At 41.1% G+C, this 17,010-nt stretch overlaps 1 protein-coding gene across 9 annotated transcripts in view; it reads left to right on the top strand.

Moving 5' to 3' along the window:
• Positions 1-17,010, top strand: part of TBC1D1 (TBC1 domain family member 1) — a 933,361-nt gene that overhangs the window by 337,870 nt on the left and 578,481 nt on the right. The window lies entirely within an intron of this gene.

Here is a 17,010-nt window from a genome sequence, read left to right as displayed (position 1 = left end):
AAATAATTTTGCAATGGTCATTCGCTAGGATCAAAGGCTTTTTGTCTGAACTTAACCCCACACTTATCGGTGGTGATAGCGATGTTGCAGGGTGTTTAGTAAACCAAGCTCACCGCATTTCAATAAGTGGCTGGGTCTCCCTATTTTGGACGCAAGGTGAAGATAAACTTTGTCAGAAGATGAAGTGGGAAAATCGGGAAGGGTTACACATTTCTAGTACAGATTGGCATCAAATCAACCAGTTTAATGGCTTCTTGTTCAAAGCAGCTAATTTTAAGCGAATGCAATTTTATACTAAAGAGCTGCTGTATTGTACACCGGATTGTTTGCAGAAAATTAATCCTCAGATTTCATCAAATTGCTTTAGATATAACTCGGAGGGGGGAATTGGACCCATATTATTTGTGGGTGTCCACAATTAGTTGGATTCTGGGAGAATATTCATAAATATTGCCAGGATACACTGAAGGTCCCACAGATTCTGGACACTCATACAATGGCTTTAGGATACTCAGCAGTTTTAATAGCATCTATCCTACAAAAAAACCCAGATATTCATCCTGGTCCTGGCCGCTCGGCCGCTGATTCTGGAGGTCGGTGGATATCCCAACTATTGCACAGTTACTAAGTAAATTGGGCAGGATAAAGCAGCACCAAAGAAAGTGCGCCCTAACCGCAGGCTCCTATAAAAGGTTTAAGGCCCTGTGGGAGAATTCGGGTTGAGAGCAGCTTGGGGATTTTGTGGTGCTGGAAACGGATGGAGGTTAAAAACAATGTTAAATCAGACTGTATGAGTTAGGTTGTGAATTATTGCACTTCAGTATCATTGTGGCTTTTACTGTGTGGTTTTAAATATCGTTTTTTAAAAAAAAATGTTTTTTTTACCATGTGGGTGGCGGTTTGTGGTACAAATGCATTTAATCTTTTTAATGCCTTGTGTATTCATAATTTAGGAACTATCTCCAAATAAAAAAAATATAAAAACAAAATAATATATATAAATATCCAATGTGCCCCTAGTGGCAGATTACATGCATGATCTTTGTGGCATTGTGATAGATTTGATGGATGGTTGTTGGTTTAAAAGCAAGCAAAGCATGCACGGTTTGGACTGTGAACTGGGAGCCGTTTACTTGGAAGTGGCTAATGAATGGGTTTGCAAGTTTGTTAATGGCCAACAAAACTTGCAAGAGCCAGTTTTTAGCTCGAGCATTGCCCCTCTCTCGAGCGAGTGCTGATGTCCGAGTACTGCTTATTTGCAAGCTATGGCTTATGATTTTCAATTATTTGAATTCAAAGATGCAATTCAAGGAGTTCAAGGATAGGAGTGTATCGCTATCGCCTTCTGGCTCATGTATACATTTTTGGTAGTATTTTTTTGATATTTTTTTGTATTATATTTTATTTTCCTTGAGTTTGTTGGTCTGTGTGATAGATGCTTATAATTTCTGGATCAGGAGCAAGGGTGCCCGTTACTAAACGTTGCAAGTATGTACTACCTTTGCTGTGCTCGTGAAAATGTTGTCTTTTAAAGCCAGGCAGTGATATGATGCCTAATTGTATCCTCCACTGCCAGATAAAATATTACTGTTTGCAGAGTGTTAATTATGCATCCTTTCAGCCTTGAGTTATGCATCAATATATTATAATTTTTGAGTAGAGTAACTTTTCAAAAACTCAATGTTTTTCTAACATAACTTTGGACAAATTGTGAAATTATGATTTTCAAATTTTTAATCCATTTGGTGTGTTTACAAGGTTTGCATGTAGTTATTAGGTTAGGGGCTGATTTGATTTGCCCATTAAGACTCCTAATTCCTGTTTTCCAGCTTGTCTCGTTGAGGTTCCGAAAAGCAGTCAATTGCATTAAAAGGCTGGTACCCAACGTCATAACACTGCTGTGCATACATATGGTGTCTCCTACTGTGAGTCCCTTGCTCCCAGTCCCTTTGTAGGGATAGCTCCATGGCTTGGTTCTCCCACTGGGATAAACCGCTACATGAAGACTATTTTCTAGGTAAATGTATTTGATTAATTGCTACCCATATGAAGCAACAGAATGACTGAACAGAGCATCAGCTTTCGAATAGTGTCAACAGCGCAGCTGTGTTTCCTGGAAAGAAATGTCTGCATGTGGCTACTGCAGATTTAACTTTGGGGTAGGCCTGTCCCAAAATTTAAATTATGCTTGCGTATTTTGCTTGATTTTGTTTGCAAATTATGCAAAATTATGGAGACTACGCAAGCGCACAATTTAACACAATTTTTTGCAGAGGTCTGGTCCAAGTAGGAAATGTCTTGCAGGATATAGGTTCGAGACATTTTCTCTGTGAACCCACCAGTTTGCTTGCATCTTGGTTAACTGTTGGATCCTGAGAGATGCCCTTAAGTTAATTTTTCACTCGAGGTAGCTCAATGTGCATTTCGAGTAATTTTGCGTAAGATTCCAGACATTTTGTGTAATTTTAGAGAAGAAAATAGACCATTTTACACTCGTATACTTTAAGAATAGCAAATAAAAAATGTACTTCTGCATCATAATGTGGAAGGTGGCAGTTGTGTTCAAGGTATGATCCCTACCAATCCACATATACTGCAAGAACGCAAATTGTGTAGACTTCAGGGGTAGAAGCAAGCGGTTTCATTACTCAATTGTAACCTGCTCACCTGCTAGCTGTATAATATATTTTTGCGTTTCAAACGAGTTCTCAATCTTTGATTCTGTGCCTCCCCAATGCAATATCCCTCTGACCAGCGAATAAACATGGGTAAAATCTGCAATTTTTTTTTTAATACTTATCGATTGTGAATAGATCTCTGTATTGTCTCAAACTATGGCTCTTTCTTAGTGTTTATAAATTGTCATTGTTGTCAACATAGTATTACAAGCTGGGTAGCTAACAATAAAAATGTTGTCCACCTAGAGGTTTAAGGTGACAGACAAGAGGAGTAAATCTGTGGTTGCGTATGATGACCCCACAGTGGAAAACTGTTATTGAGAGTTGCCCCTCCTCCCCCCCCCCCCCCCCTTAAGCCATGCTGCTGTGCAGTGTGTATAAAAATTGCACGGAGGCCAAGCAACACAAGGGACTTGCTAGGGAGGGAGCTTCAACCACAGACAGTGGGAGCAGGGCAGTTGGTGGGAAAGAAACAGCGGACAGAGGAAGAAGGGCAGGGGTTGTTCAGGAAACAACAGACGGAGGGAGGATTGCGGGGGAGGGAAAGAAACAAGCGACAGCAGTAGGCGGGATGGTGTTGGGGTGGGAAAGAAAACACGCACAGCAGGAGGATGGTTGGGTGAAAGCAACATGAGGGAGGGAGCAGTGACAGCGGGAGGAGGGCGGAGTGTGAGAGATAGACTGCAGACACATGCACTCTATAACCCTCTATGTAAAACAGTAAAAAGAAAAACACTGGCTACCAACAGGAAGCTATATGTGGTACATGCTCCATGTCGGGGACAGACTTGAAGCTCCAAGAGAAGGGAAAAAATCTTTACAACATGGTTGTTACCACACAATACCTTTACCACGCATCCATTACCACGCATTTGCCTTTTGCAGGGAGACACGGAGACCGTGAGAGAGAGAGAGAGAGAGATTACAAATCGTCCTCATTCGAAAGCACACTCAGCAGCAGATAGTTAAGGCATACCAGCTTTATTGTGTCTGAACTTTTCTTCTCGCCTTACATGTTTCGGTGCACCAGCACCTTGGTCACAGGCATTATTGTTTCAATGCGGCCATATTGAAAAGACATTAATACACATCGCAATTTATAGTAATTGCCCTCTAGTGGGCTCCATCCTTAATTCAACTTGTGTTGCATTCTGGTATTTATGGTATCGTTTCATTATCTTATAACCTCAAGTAGGTGCCGCAGTTCAACAACAACTCAATATTTTTCCCCACCCTCCAGTGGGCATTCAATCACAATTCGTTGGTGATTTTTGCCAGGTCTGCTGTTCCGCAACCAGGCTTGGATAGTTCCCAACTCCACGGCTTCCTCCTCATTTTGAGAATGGTGCAGCTTTCACAGCTAGACCTGCCGTTTCAATATTGCTTTACAAATCGTCCTCGTTCGAAAGCTCACTCAGCAGCAGATAGTTAAGGCACACCAGCTTTCTTGTGTCTGAACTTTTCTTCTCGCCTTCCGTGTTTCGGTGCGCCAGCATCTTGGTCACAGGCATTATTGTTTCAATGCGGCCATATTGAAAAGACATAGTTAATCCACATCGCAATTTATAGTAATTGCCCTCTAGTGGGCTCCATCATTAATTCAACTTGTGTTGCATTCTGGTATTTGTGGTATCTTTTCATTACCTTTATTACCTCAAGTAGGTGCCGCATTTCAACAACTGTTTCATATTTTTCTCTCCCTTCAGTGGGCATTTGGTCACAACTGAGTGTTTCCAAAATGCAGCAATAGTCTTTACATCCCTTCTAAGTTCTTATCGTATCTGTGAAACATAAGGTTTATGATTTTTCCTTGGTTTACCATTCAAACACCTCCCAGAAAAGAGATGGCGACTGAAGGTCTACCGTCATGCTTGCCTTCTCCTGCCTCTTTTTGGTTCTTCCAGACACGTCGAGCTTTATTACTCATAATGAAGCAAGGCTAGGATTTCTTGAAGACCTGATGGGACTGGCACCTATCTTGCTTTGGGTTAAATTATTGTCTGCACCGGAGTTGAGGTTTATGGTGATCTAGTTAGGCGCGGTCTATCCCATGGCTAAACTATGTTAAAAGTCACTCCAAGATCTTGGGCCAACAAAGCTGATATTAATTTCTCTTCCAAGGCTCAGATTAAGCTACAGCACCTGGAATGAAGAGAAAACACAAGGCTGGAGAAAGTAATTAATATGGTAACAATTCAAGCACTATAGATTGCTTGCCACAAGTAATGGTATGCAACCCCATCTTTTGTGGATTAAAACCCCGCAACACCGATTTTTATCAGTCACGGTTGCGACTTAATGATTCATAATTTACGTGCCTTTCCAGTTACGGCAGCTTGGTTTGCTTCATTGCCAAGTTGTGCCTGTGATGGGACTTCTTGTCACACCACTAAGCATTTCATGTTATTCTGTCCATTGTATGCTTCTTGTAGATTACGTGTTTTATGCCCCGTCATTCAAGACACATAAGAAGGGTTTGATTTTCCTTCAGCGCCTTGATTCACCTATGATCTATATTGCTGTTTTAAATTTTATTGTCCAAACTTTGATGTTAAGGAAAAGATAAATATCATGACTTTTAACTTTTGTTAATAGTTTCTGCACATGCACATTAAATATTTAACTGGGTTTCGCTCGACCTATTAAAACTCATGGGAGTGACAACAAGAAATGATTGACGGGTTAGTTAAAACCCTGTCATGTTTTTAATGTGTTATTGTTTTTGTATTTGTATTGATTAATGCACTTTTTGATCAAATTATGTATTTTATTGTGCTTTTATGATTTTATTATAAAATCGAATAAAGTTGAATGAACTGAGCTGACTGTATCCAATCTTGACTTGTGAATGTTTTTACATTTTGTATTTTCACCCTTTTGATGGTTCCTGTAGTAAAGTTACTAACAGCGGCCCAGGGCTTTTTGTGATTTAATGTGACTAAAAGCAAACCTAGGCAGCTGTGCTTCAACGGTTTAATACAGATTAGCGCTGTGGCATGGAATCCATGACATACAGTCGCAGACATTAATGGTCAACAAAACAATCTTGGTAGCCTTTAGCTCCCATAGACTTACTATATGAATATTTATGTATGGCTACAAGGTATACCTTGTCAGAATGCTAAATTGTGCTCAAATAAAAATGTTCCCTGTAGCTGTGTCCTTTTTCTAAACAACTGAGCTTGTTTTAATAATGTAAAACCAGGGGCAATGCTGTGGAAATGTCGGTGTTGACCAACGTGCCTCTTCTTAGCTCAACTTTCATAGCGCAAGAGAACCTACGAGATTTCTCAGCTCTCATCATGAGAAGCAAAAGCGTAAAGCCCCAAAATCACAATTTGAAATGCTTGAGGGATTCACATCACACTCGTGCAAAAAACACTACTCGTGAGCTCCTCTCAAATCTTGCTAGTCTTAATTTAAGTATTTAGAAGGCGTTCCTCTCCTTTGACAATGCCCCTTTGAGGTCTGGCTTCAGACAGCTTTAGCTTGTGAACATCTTAGGTCATCAATTATTAAAAAAGAAGTACAATATAGAGAAAGTAGACTTGCTGAAGCACCCTTCATTCATTGCTTTTTCTGCTTTTTTTAATGATTGGCTTTGCTTGTATGGCTTGCCAGTCAAGCCCATAGCATTTTGAGTATGTATTCTTTATTCTATTGAATTACATTATGGATTTGGTGATGGCGTATGAAGTGCTTCCTTGCTACCACTGCAAATAAATTTGTACAAAAAAGCTATCTCGCTGCTTCTCTCTATTCCCATTGTGAAATGGTCCTCCTCTTGCCGACTGTCACCCATTTCAAGCCTCCACCATCATTCCTTCAAGCTCCCCTAAAGATTCATGTGACAAGTCCTCTAAAACAGCACCTCATGGCACATATTGATCAATGGGCCTCATCTTGAGATTTGAACTTCAGCACAGTCCAGCGGCGAAGCAGGAAGGAGGAGCCTTGCCGGAGCCGCTGGAGGATCTGCTGGAGGCGTCCGAGCGGGAGTGGGGACACTGCGTAACAGCAGAACCGCGGAGACCAGGACTCCCCCGGGGCTTCGCTTGGTCTTGGCTGTGCTGCTCCCCGCAGCCCCTGCAAAGCTTCGTGTTCCCTCCCTGCAGCCTCCGCAAGCACTGGTATTCCTCTGCTGGAGCGGGAGTGCGGAAGCAGCGGAACAGCTGAGGCTTGTCTAAATCTCGGCCGTGCAGCCCTTCACGCCCCCTGCAAAGCACAGTCAATCCCTCCTCGCAGCCCCCACGGTTGTTCCCTACCCACGGTCTCATGTTAAGTGCTGCTGCCAGCTGAGGGACTTGGCACCGGCTTTTCAGCAGGAAATTCACCGCGAGGGCAGGCACCTTGGGCCACACTTGATTTCTGCCGGCCAGCGTTCGGGTGCCTGGGCTCCAACGTGAGTGCGGCCGGCAGTCGCGGAGGCGGCCCAGTTAGTTCCTGGCGCAGCCTGCACCTGCCTGTTGAGCCCCACTCTCCCCCGGCTGCATTCTACTCACTGCTGCAACTGGAAAGAGAGCTGCAAGCGGTAGCGTCTATAGTCAGTAGTGGCAGAGTCCACATCGGCAGCATCACACAGTTGGCAGCAGAGGTAAGCCGGTTCGGCCCCTTGGCCCCTTCCCCTCCTTGATCTTTGATCCTTGCCCTCACGGTATATCCAGCGGCTAGAGATAAGGAAGAGGAGTGACAGGGGAGTGGAGGGGTGGGATTGCGCCGGAGAGCAAGAATAGAAGGAAGGGAAGGGGAGAAAGGAATGACTGTTGGAGACAAGTAGCCTTCTCCATCCACCCCAGATTCTCGCTCGCCATTCTTTCATCCAAACAGGCCAATCCCTTCTTTAAACCCAACATAGCCAACGAAAAAACTGTATAATTTAGGCACGAAACTGGTAATCCGGTGCAATATCAAAGTCTAAATAAAAGTCATTAAGACGTCCAACTGTATTTTTCGCCATCTTTCCTCACAAAGGCCTATAAAAAAATGAAGATCATGTGCCATTCATATGAAAAGACTGGGTACACAACAATCAATACGAAAGAGCTCCTGCAAGGCGGCCCACATAGAACCCTTTTCTGGGAACGCTGAAACAACCAAATCTTTTACAACACCTAAAACCGACCAAGAGAACTCAAGAATCGAACAGGAAAAAGTCCAGAACAAAGGGTAAGACAAAGTAGTGGATGGCAGTACTTCTACACAAAGTAATAAAGTCTATGCTGGAGAATTGATAAGTGACACTACAAACCCAGCATTTGTACGCAATGATGATCGCCAAGGATGTTCTGAACCATCCCCCAGTCTAGTCGATTGTAAGATCCAACAAATTTCCGAAACAGATTTCACCTTACCAGACATAAATATTAACAACACACTCTTTCACCAGGTAGACAAAGTAAAAACGGAGATGCCGACACCATTTAACAGTACTCCACAAAAACACCTCTCCTAGCGGGGAACCATTCTCACTCACCGGAATTTCCATCTCTAAATAATATGCAATCATTCACTGGATATACTCTAGTGTCCAATTCTTTATTCGCTCTCCAAAGAATCTTGGAGTCAGAACTCTCTCTTTTAGGTAATCTAATGGAAAACTCTGACCAGATGTTGGATACACAAATAGGTATACTGCAATATTATGTTAACAACAAAAACAAACAACTCAAACATCAGTTGTTATTAACAAAAGGAGAAGAAAATGTTGCTGAAAAACTTCATATCCAACAGACACCTCAATAATTGAAGATTTACTTCCATCAAAGAAAGAAATGGCGACCCAAAGAGGCTTGGACTTTGCGAAAAGGAAAAAAGAAAAAGTTTGGTTACGCAAAAGTTTTTTCCCTCAAATGTATTCAAAGAACCAAACAATGATAAAGACCAAAACAAAGTTATTTCTTTTTATCCAATTTTCAATCAGTGTAGACCTATGAAATCACTCAATCACCTGACCAGTAAAAAAGAAATAACACAAATTGATTCCTCAGCTTCAGACCTGCCTGACCCAGTCTCACTAAAAAAAGGAAAAAAGCGACAACAAGAACAAGCGGAAAAAGACTAAGAAAAGAGAAATAAGGTTTGCAAAACAGGAGGCTCAGAAGCTAAAATTCCTGAATCTTTTAGCCCCCGAACGTAAAACTCTAGAAAATGAGCAAACTTCAAAATTGGTAATAAATCCACATGACTATAGTTATTGTAACTCAGCAACAAGAACAAAAGTGATCTCTAAATAACTAAATCCCCTGGCTCCAAGTTTTTCCACGCCTGTGAATGACATTGAGCCGCCTGTACTATCTCTCGTACAAAAGAAGGCACATATCTCTGGGGCTATAAGTCTCCAGGAACAGCAGGTTCAATCATGCTCCTTAGAAATTACTGATTTATTCCCCTCGGGTAACAACCCACTAAACCGAGAATAATGAAGCTCATCCAAAAGATCCTTCCGTTACAGTCACTAACAAGCCCCGAAATAAAACTAGTGGCTTTCCCGATAAGGTCTAAAATTTCGGTGGCTACTGTCGAATTTTGGTCTTGTCATACCGACCATAATTTTAAAAGAAAGTGAGATCCTTCCTAAAAACGGATATGACGTAGCAGTCGCAAACAACAAAGGAAATCAAATACAGGAAAAAATCAAGGAAAATAATAAAATGAAAATTCAGTACTTAGAACGAATAGCCAATGGCTCCAAAAATCCTGTCAGCACTCCTAATGAAAATATAACCATCTTGATCAAGAATGGAGAGAGAAAGATCTGGAACAAAAACGTCGCCAAAAAGGAGATTACACCCAAAGAAAATCACTGGTCCTGGATCTCGGAGAAATTTAACAGTCACAAACAGGGAAGGGAAAACAAACTCAGTTCTTAACAGAAATTTGAGTATTGCGTCCTGGAATAGAGCAGGGAAAAACCTGGAGAAACTTGCAATGATCCTGGAAGATTCTCCAGTGATGGTGGCTTTACAAGAAACCTGGATAACAAAATATTTTGATCAAAATGAGTACTTAGTATAGTACTTAGTATACGACATTCCAGCAGAACCTGTAAGCCAGTGTCACGCTAAAGATGGACTTGCAATTCTTTTGCATGAGGATTTCTTTTGGGACCAGGAACTCGTCCCTATGCGTCTAACGAACATACAATGCATCAGTGTCAAGCATTGAAATGCACACATGGACACCTCAAATGATCTAATTATTTTTAATGCCTATATCCCTCCAGGCTCCAAAATGGATGCTCTCATGATCAAAATATTTGAGGAAATAAGAAAGGTGGTGGAAGGAAAAGGATTCCCCTCAGTTTTTCTAACAGGAGATTTTAATGGGAAAATCTCTAATGATCTTTTAGAAAAATGGGAATATGGTGAACAGGAGGACGCTCTGTCAATCCCAACAACACTATTTCCCCCAGGGATCAAAGCAGATAATCAAGAGAAAATTTTACTCTCCTCTCTTCCAGTAATAAATGGAGTCATTCTTAATGAATGCATAGAAGGCGATATACCCGCAGCCTGCACAAGAAAACTAAGCTCTAAATTCACACAGGGAAGTGCTCATGCAATATTCTATCTCTTAACAGAAATAATAGTGCAATCTATCTCTTCTGGGTTTATCATGCACTCGCATAGTAATGTACTTGTGAATCAGTTTCAAGGGCGATTGACATGGAACTCTACAACTCTTTAACAATACACATTCTGCAATAGTTAATCCACAAATATTAAAGACCATCTATTCCTCTGACCCAATAATACATTTCGAATTAGCCCTCAATAAAATAGTGGAATCCCTGCAGGAGACCTTAAAACATTGGAATTCCCAAGCGGAAAATCATAAAAGAAAGAACCCAGATAAAAGAGCAATTGCACTAAACAAATTAATCAGTTTGCAATTCTTACATTTCTCAGAGATAAGACGCCAAGAAATCAAAATCATAAAAAACTGCAGACGGAGGGATAAAGACAAAAATAGAAAAACTCAACCGTACCAAAACTGGGTTGATATTCAAATTGCAGCCAAACAAAAAAATAATCGAGCATACTGGAGCTTAATAGCTAAAGTAACGGGTACAAAGAAATCCCTGCAAGCCTCTCCAGTTCCCCCAATTGAATGGAAAACATATCTACTCAATTTATACAAATTAAATTTGAGCCCAAAAAGTTGGAACCAAGCATCAAGTAAATCGGTGGAAAATATTCAGATGACATTGCTCCAGTAGCTCGGCAAATAGAACATCATATAAAGAACGCAGATCCTCAGCTGCAATAGGTCTGGATCAGATTCCGATAAAAGTACTTCAAAGTAACCCAGAAGAATGGAGTAAATTTCTTGAACCCCTCTACTTTCACTGCTCTGCTACTGGTGAAATTCCAAACTCATGGAAGGGGAGCATCATGATCCCAATGTATAAGACAAGATCTCGGTTGCTTCCCTGTAATTATTAACAGATTGCCTTGTTGGATGCTACAGGGAAGATCTTTGCGGCAAGCGTCCTGGATCATCTTAAAGACTGGGCTTTCTCAACCGGAGTAATCCCTTTAAATCAAGCTGGGTTTCAACACTCCGTAATGACAACAGTGGTGTTACAAATGGTAATAAGTAAATATGTTGTGTCAAAATCGCAGGTCGTCTACTCTCTTTGTCGACTTCATGACGGCATTTGACAGAGTAGACAGACCTACACTCTGGAACAAGCTTAGAAAGCTGGGAATTCCGAATAATCTTCTTCATATAATTATATCATTGCATTTGGAAACATGGTGTCAAGTACAAATGGGAAAAGAGAAGGGACTCACCCGTCCAAAAGTCACACCAAACGGTCTCAGACAAGGTTGCCTTTTGGCTCCCCTTCTTTTCTCTCTATACCTGAGTGACCTTCCGGATAATTTCACACAGGTCAATAACTTCACCCCAAAAATATCATTGTGCAAAATCCACATCATGATGTATGCCGATGATGTGGTTATCCTAGACCTCACCCCATTAGGCCTACAAAGGAATACAGAAGAACTTTCTAGATGTACAGAAAAAAATTTTTGGATTCCAAATAGAACTAAAACGAAAATGGTTCCGTTCAGAGGAAGAAAACAATACACAAAATTCAATTGGACTTTAGGGGGACAACCACTAGAAGTGGTTAAAGAATATACCTATTTAGGGCGAATATTTACACAATCATTACAAAATTCCCCTCATCTGCAGCACTTGGGTCGTAAAGCAAGACGTACATGTTGGGGCTCTCCACCGTTTATATTCCTCCTTTGGGCAAAGGCACTTTTTTCCTCTTCTACAGGTTTTTAGCTCTAAAATTCCACCCATTTTATCGTACGCTCTGGAATATATTCCAATAAGACAGTGGCAACAAGTACAAATTAAAGAAGGGAAAATACTTCGTAAAACGATTAAGGTCCACCAAGGAGTTCCTGCGCAAGCTATGCGCCTTGAGCTTTCTTTAGTCAGCTCATACACCAGAGCCATTACTAACATCATAAGATGGGCTTATAACCTCATACATGCAGAACAAGGCGCCTTAAGATTTGTATTAAAAATTGAGACTTTTGAGCTCGATCCATCGAAGCATACTTTTGGTCAAAATCTAATTACAGCTTTTAAATTATTGAACTCTACAACCGCACTATTGAAATCCTGGACTCCTGTGCAATTGAGGCTCTTCTTAAAACATCTAATGCCAAGGATAAGTTATGATCTGGACATTAAACATTGTTCCAAATTGCACCATTATGAACTTTATGCAGAGTCAATAGAATATAAACATTTGCTACAGTACATTTGTTTCACCTTTAGGCATGGAGTCCGGCAATGCATTATATTATTACGGCTCGGGATTCTCCCCTTAAAAATCATTTACTTCTAACTGGAACCATAAAGAAAATGCCACCAGTACATGTGAACTCTGCAATGGAGGAGTGCAAGTCTTGAAGCATGTTCTTTTTGTATGTCCCAATTTGACACTAGTTGGGACCAGAAATCGATATTTAAAATTAATTCAAATTAGATACAATAGTCGATCAGTACAGTCTGATTTCCGCCTAATGAATTTGTGTGCTATAATCTGTTTAAATGTTTTACAACTTTAATAACATGACCTTCACAATATCAGTTGTTTAATTTCTTCTTCCTGAGAGCACCTTCAAGACCGCAGCAGCAGTGCCATCACGTGAAGGCTGTACTGCAGATGTCTTGCATCTGACTGGGCCTGCTCTCTTCAGATCAAGCTCCATGCCGGCTCTCTCTAGGAAAGCCCCTGGGGACATTGTCATAACTTTCAACTTCACCGTTCCCCTCTCCTCACCCATATGATTTCAGAGTACCCTCGACATGGTGTGTGTGCTGCTGGTATGATATCTTTGTTTTGGGGGCAACCGGCAGTGGTCAGTTGCAAACGTGCCAACAGCTGCACGATCTTGGTGTTATAACTAATATTACAATTGCCACCAGTTCGGTAAAGTGTGCACTAGGCTGGGCTTGCTCCTTTGCCAGCTCTGGAATTGCTATTAGTAAAAGGCATTGCCCAGCATATAGCGCAGTAGCGACCTGCTCCTGCAGATAGGCAACCTATAGTACCCTTCCCAAACTAGCCACTGTCTCCTCACAGCACCCGGAGCTCCTCTTCCCAACACTTCTTGTGGTATCACTGGCTAGTGGTAGGCCGGAGAAGAAGGCAGCTTTTACAATGTGCTATTTCATGGGAATGCATTCAAGGCAAAAATACACCAAAAGAATATCTACACAGTCATACAGAAGAACTAGGCAGAAACTGCCTGTTCACAGTCTGGCTGGACACAACACCAGGGTATGCCTGCCACCCAAACAGAGACCCATACATTGCTTGCTCTGGTCATCCACGTCCTCAGCTACCTCATTTTATCCCATCCACCACACACTGTGCCTAAAGTATTGATCTGGCCATAAAAGTAGCAGATGGTGAACTGCACTTGGAGTCTGGAGGTGGAACACTTTTCAGAGCGGGGTGTTGCCTGTGACATGAATCCACTAAAATCACGAAGCTTCTGAAAAAATCTTGGTGTTGATACCTGTGATTTTAGCATATTTAAGAAACCACTTCTGCACCGGGATATGGAGTAAGGCCTCATATTATTTTTTCTTTTAAAACGAAGCCCAGTAGTGCATTTTGGAATAAATTTATATCCGTTTTGTATATCACAAACACAGTCCAAGGGCATTGGATCACTTTACATGAACACCAGATTACATTACATTACTTAATGTTCAGATTCATTTTATTTTATGAGCAGGACATGAAGTGATTTGCCCAGAATCAAGACATTGAGCCAATGCGGCTTTCGAATTGCTTTTCCATATAAAAAATCAGCAGCTCTCGCCATTAGTCTGCATCTATATGTCTCAATTTATATGTGAAAGTCCTACACAAGTGGGATGGTTGTAGATGGGAATGTATAGCGACCACATTCTCAGTTGAAATTGCTTTGTGTAGTAAAAACTGAAGCAGCACATACTGAAAGGTTCACCCAGAGTCTTGCTAGGGAATAATTACAAGTGTTTGTTTTAAAATTGGACGTAGGGACATAGTTCACCACCTTTGCACTCGTGCACAAACAGGGCTAATCCTTTTAAATGTTACTTCCATATAGACCGGGGCTTTCGTGACCCAGCAAAAATCAGCTCATGACCCAATAGGGGGTCCCGACCCACTATTTGGGAAACACTACTCTACAGTGACAAGGCCCAAAAAGCTTTTTTCACTGTGGCATCCCTAGCTGGCCTATTTCGAAAACCAAAGTAGATTAAAATTTTAATAATTCATCTCTGGAATGTGACCAGCTATAATGATAAAAATAAAACCACTATTTTTAATGGCTATTAAAGATTCAATTTTATGGTGAAATCGGATTTTTAATACATTTTAAGATAAATTAAGTTTTAGAAACGTATCTTTTCCCTTCCTAAACTGTTAGAAGACTTATTAGCATAGGCCTCTGCCAGCACTCAGCCCGTGCTCAGCCTTGAATAGGTGTGAAATGCCTTCCATGAGCAAACAATAGCCTGATCTTAATGCCCGGAGATGACTCCTTCTGAACTCCTCCGAATATTCAGAGTGGGGCCTGTGACAGCATACTGCTAAATCCTGCTTGACAGGTCTGTGACTGAAGACCATTGCCATCTTGAAAATGCCTTGACAAATGGAATTTTGGGCCTTTTTGCAGTAAGACAAATAGGAACTATTGTAAAGGTAGGTAGGTCAGGACCTCTGAACGTTTACTCCATTCATTAGGGAGGGGCCAGGAGTCACTCTACCCACTAGTTAGTGTCGGACAAAATCGTGGCATCCCCAGCCACCCTATTTAGAACACATTCTGGGCCTGCAGAAGATCAAAAGAGGACTTGGCCTGAAGTATGTGACCTGAGGAGTCCTGAAGGACTGGATCTGCTCACTATTGTACCTAGAACAAAAAAGTAGACTATAGGGGTCAGTTGGCTGTACCATGCTGACCAGCGGTAATTGGAGTCTGACTGCACTGAACCCTGCTGTTAGAGGCTCACAAGGCATCAGGCAGAGACTAAGAGCCTCCACTGTGGTACTCGTGGGCTTTAGAAGTGTACTCCTGTGGTTGATTGAGGCTTGCAAGACTAAGTCAGAAGCTAAAATCTTTGACCAGGACCTACCTAGTTGGTGTATGTGACCATTGCATGATTGCAGTTAGCCTGAAACCGCTCCCAAGTTCCTGGTCTATAGCAACCATTGACTGCCATTGGCACTTTGTGCTTTTTGGCACTATTTTCCAGTAAATCTTTAAAAATTCATATATCCTACTCCCCTTTTTTTGATTTGTCATTTAGGTGTAATTTTATTTATTAAATGTCCCTTTGTTTTTCTGATTCGGTTTGGGATTTTTATTGCTTTGCATTTTTACATTTAATGTTTTGGTACTGCTTATTTACTTTACACAATGTCCTAGGTGAAGCCAGACTTCTTTGTAATAATAATAATAATCCAATTTTTTACAATGTTGCCACTAGATTGAAGGAGTGTGTTCTTCAGGACTCAATAGTACAGTAGCCTCATGCCTGATTTCAATTTTCATTTACCTTCAGGCAGTGACCAGTAGCCAATAATGATCAGAATTTGATACCCTCAGTCAGGTTGATGGTGGCTTGTGTGACTGGGTGAGTGGTGGTTACCCTCTTCCAGTGTCAAATCAGATTTGGTGCATGTTGCTTGTTCTTTGCACCGTCTAATCTACATCTGCAGTTAGCCATCTGTTTACCATCCATCACTATTTAGCAGCCATATATGATTCACAAGAGACTGTCCATTCACCATTTACCACCCGCTATCCATTACCTTTCTTACTTCCATTCATTCCTTATCCATCATTCATTCAGCCACTGTTCATCATCCATCCATTCACCTTCTTTCTGGAAATCCCTGCTCCATAGATACTCTCCCAGGTACATCTGCTGGCAACTCTAGGGAAGGCTTTCGTCCAACATGATGTGGTTTGTCAGTATGTGTTCAATATGCTATATCATGGGCATGGAAAGGCACATGTCTATTAATGATGCCATACTACTCTATGTCGACCAGATGATTAAGTGGGTTAAGTGACATTCAGCTGCCTGGTGAGATCACTTGTTTGAATCCTGGCAGTATTAGCTCATCCTTTCTTCCTTCTAAGTTTCTGGAGCTTCCAAGTGGCAAAACCTTGGCTTTAAGTGCTATATGAAAACAAGATAATATGGGTTTAAGTACTGTATGAAAACAAGCTTTTGTTGGAGTGTAGATGCTGTGCCTCACATTGCCCTGTTGTGTGGCAAAGGTAATGCCATGGTGTCTTACCTATGCTAATTTAGTCTATTCAGAGATTAAAGTAAGCATTTTTACCAATATTCTTATGCATGCACTTTCACTTCCAATGTATTCATAGATGCACGCTATATTGCAGACTTTGAGTGAATAATTTGTATGTAATAACTTATGAATTTTGGTCAACTTTTACTGTTTTGTGGCTTAGATTCTTGTTTTATAGTCTTTTATCTATAGACCTTGCTTCTTGGGATGTTCGTGTTTCCTCTGTACTCGCTGAGGATTCCAACGTTTCTATTGTTGCTCATCGTTTTCACAATACTCTATTTTCATGCATTAATTTTTTGATGTAGAAGAATTTAGGTGATTTAAACTCCCTATAGACATGGCTCTTATTTTGCTTCCTAATAGGACTTGTATGCACTTTACATTTGCATGCAAATTGTAGTTAAATTATTGATGCCTGTTGGCAAAACCAATAGGGTTTACTTGCAGTTTGAGTATAACTCAAAGCTTGCCAATGCT

This window comes from Triturus cristatus, chromosome 2_2 (genome assembly GCF_964204655.1).
Source record: "Triturus cristatus chromosome 2_2, aTriCri1.1, whole genome shotgun sequence".
Classification (NCBI taxonomy): domain Eukaryota; kingdom Metazoa; phylum Chordata; class Amphibia; order Caudata; family Salamandridae; genus Triturus; species Triturus cristatus.
This window is presented reverse-complemented; position numbering and strand designations above follow the sequence as displayed.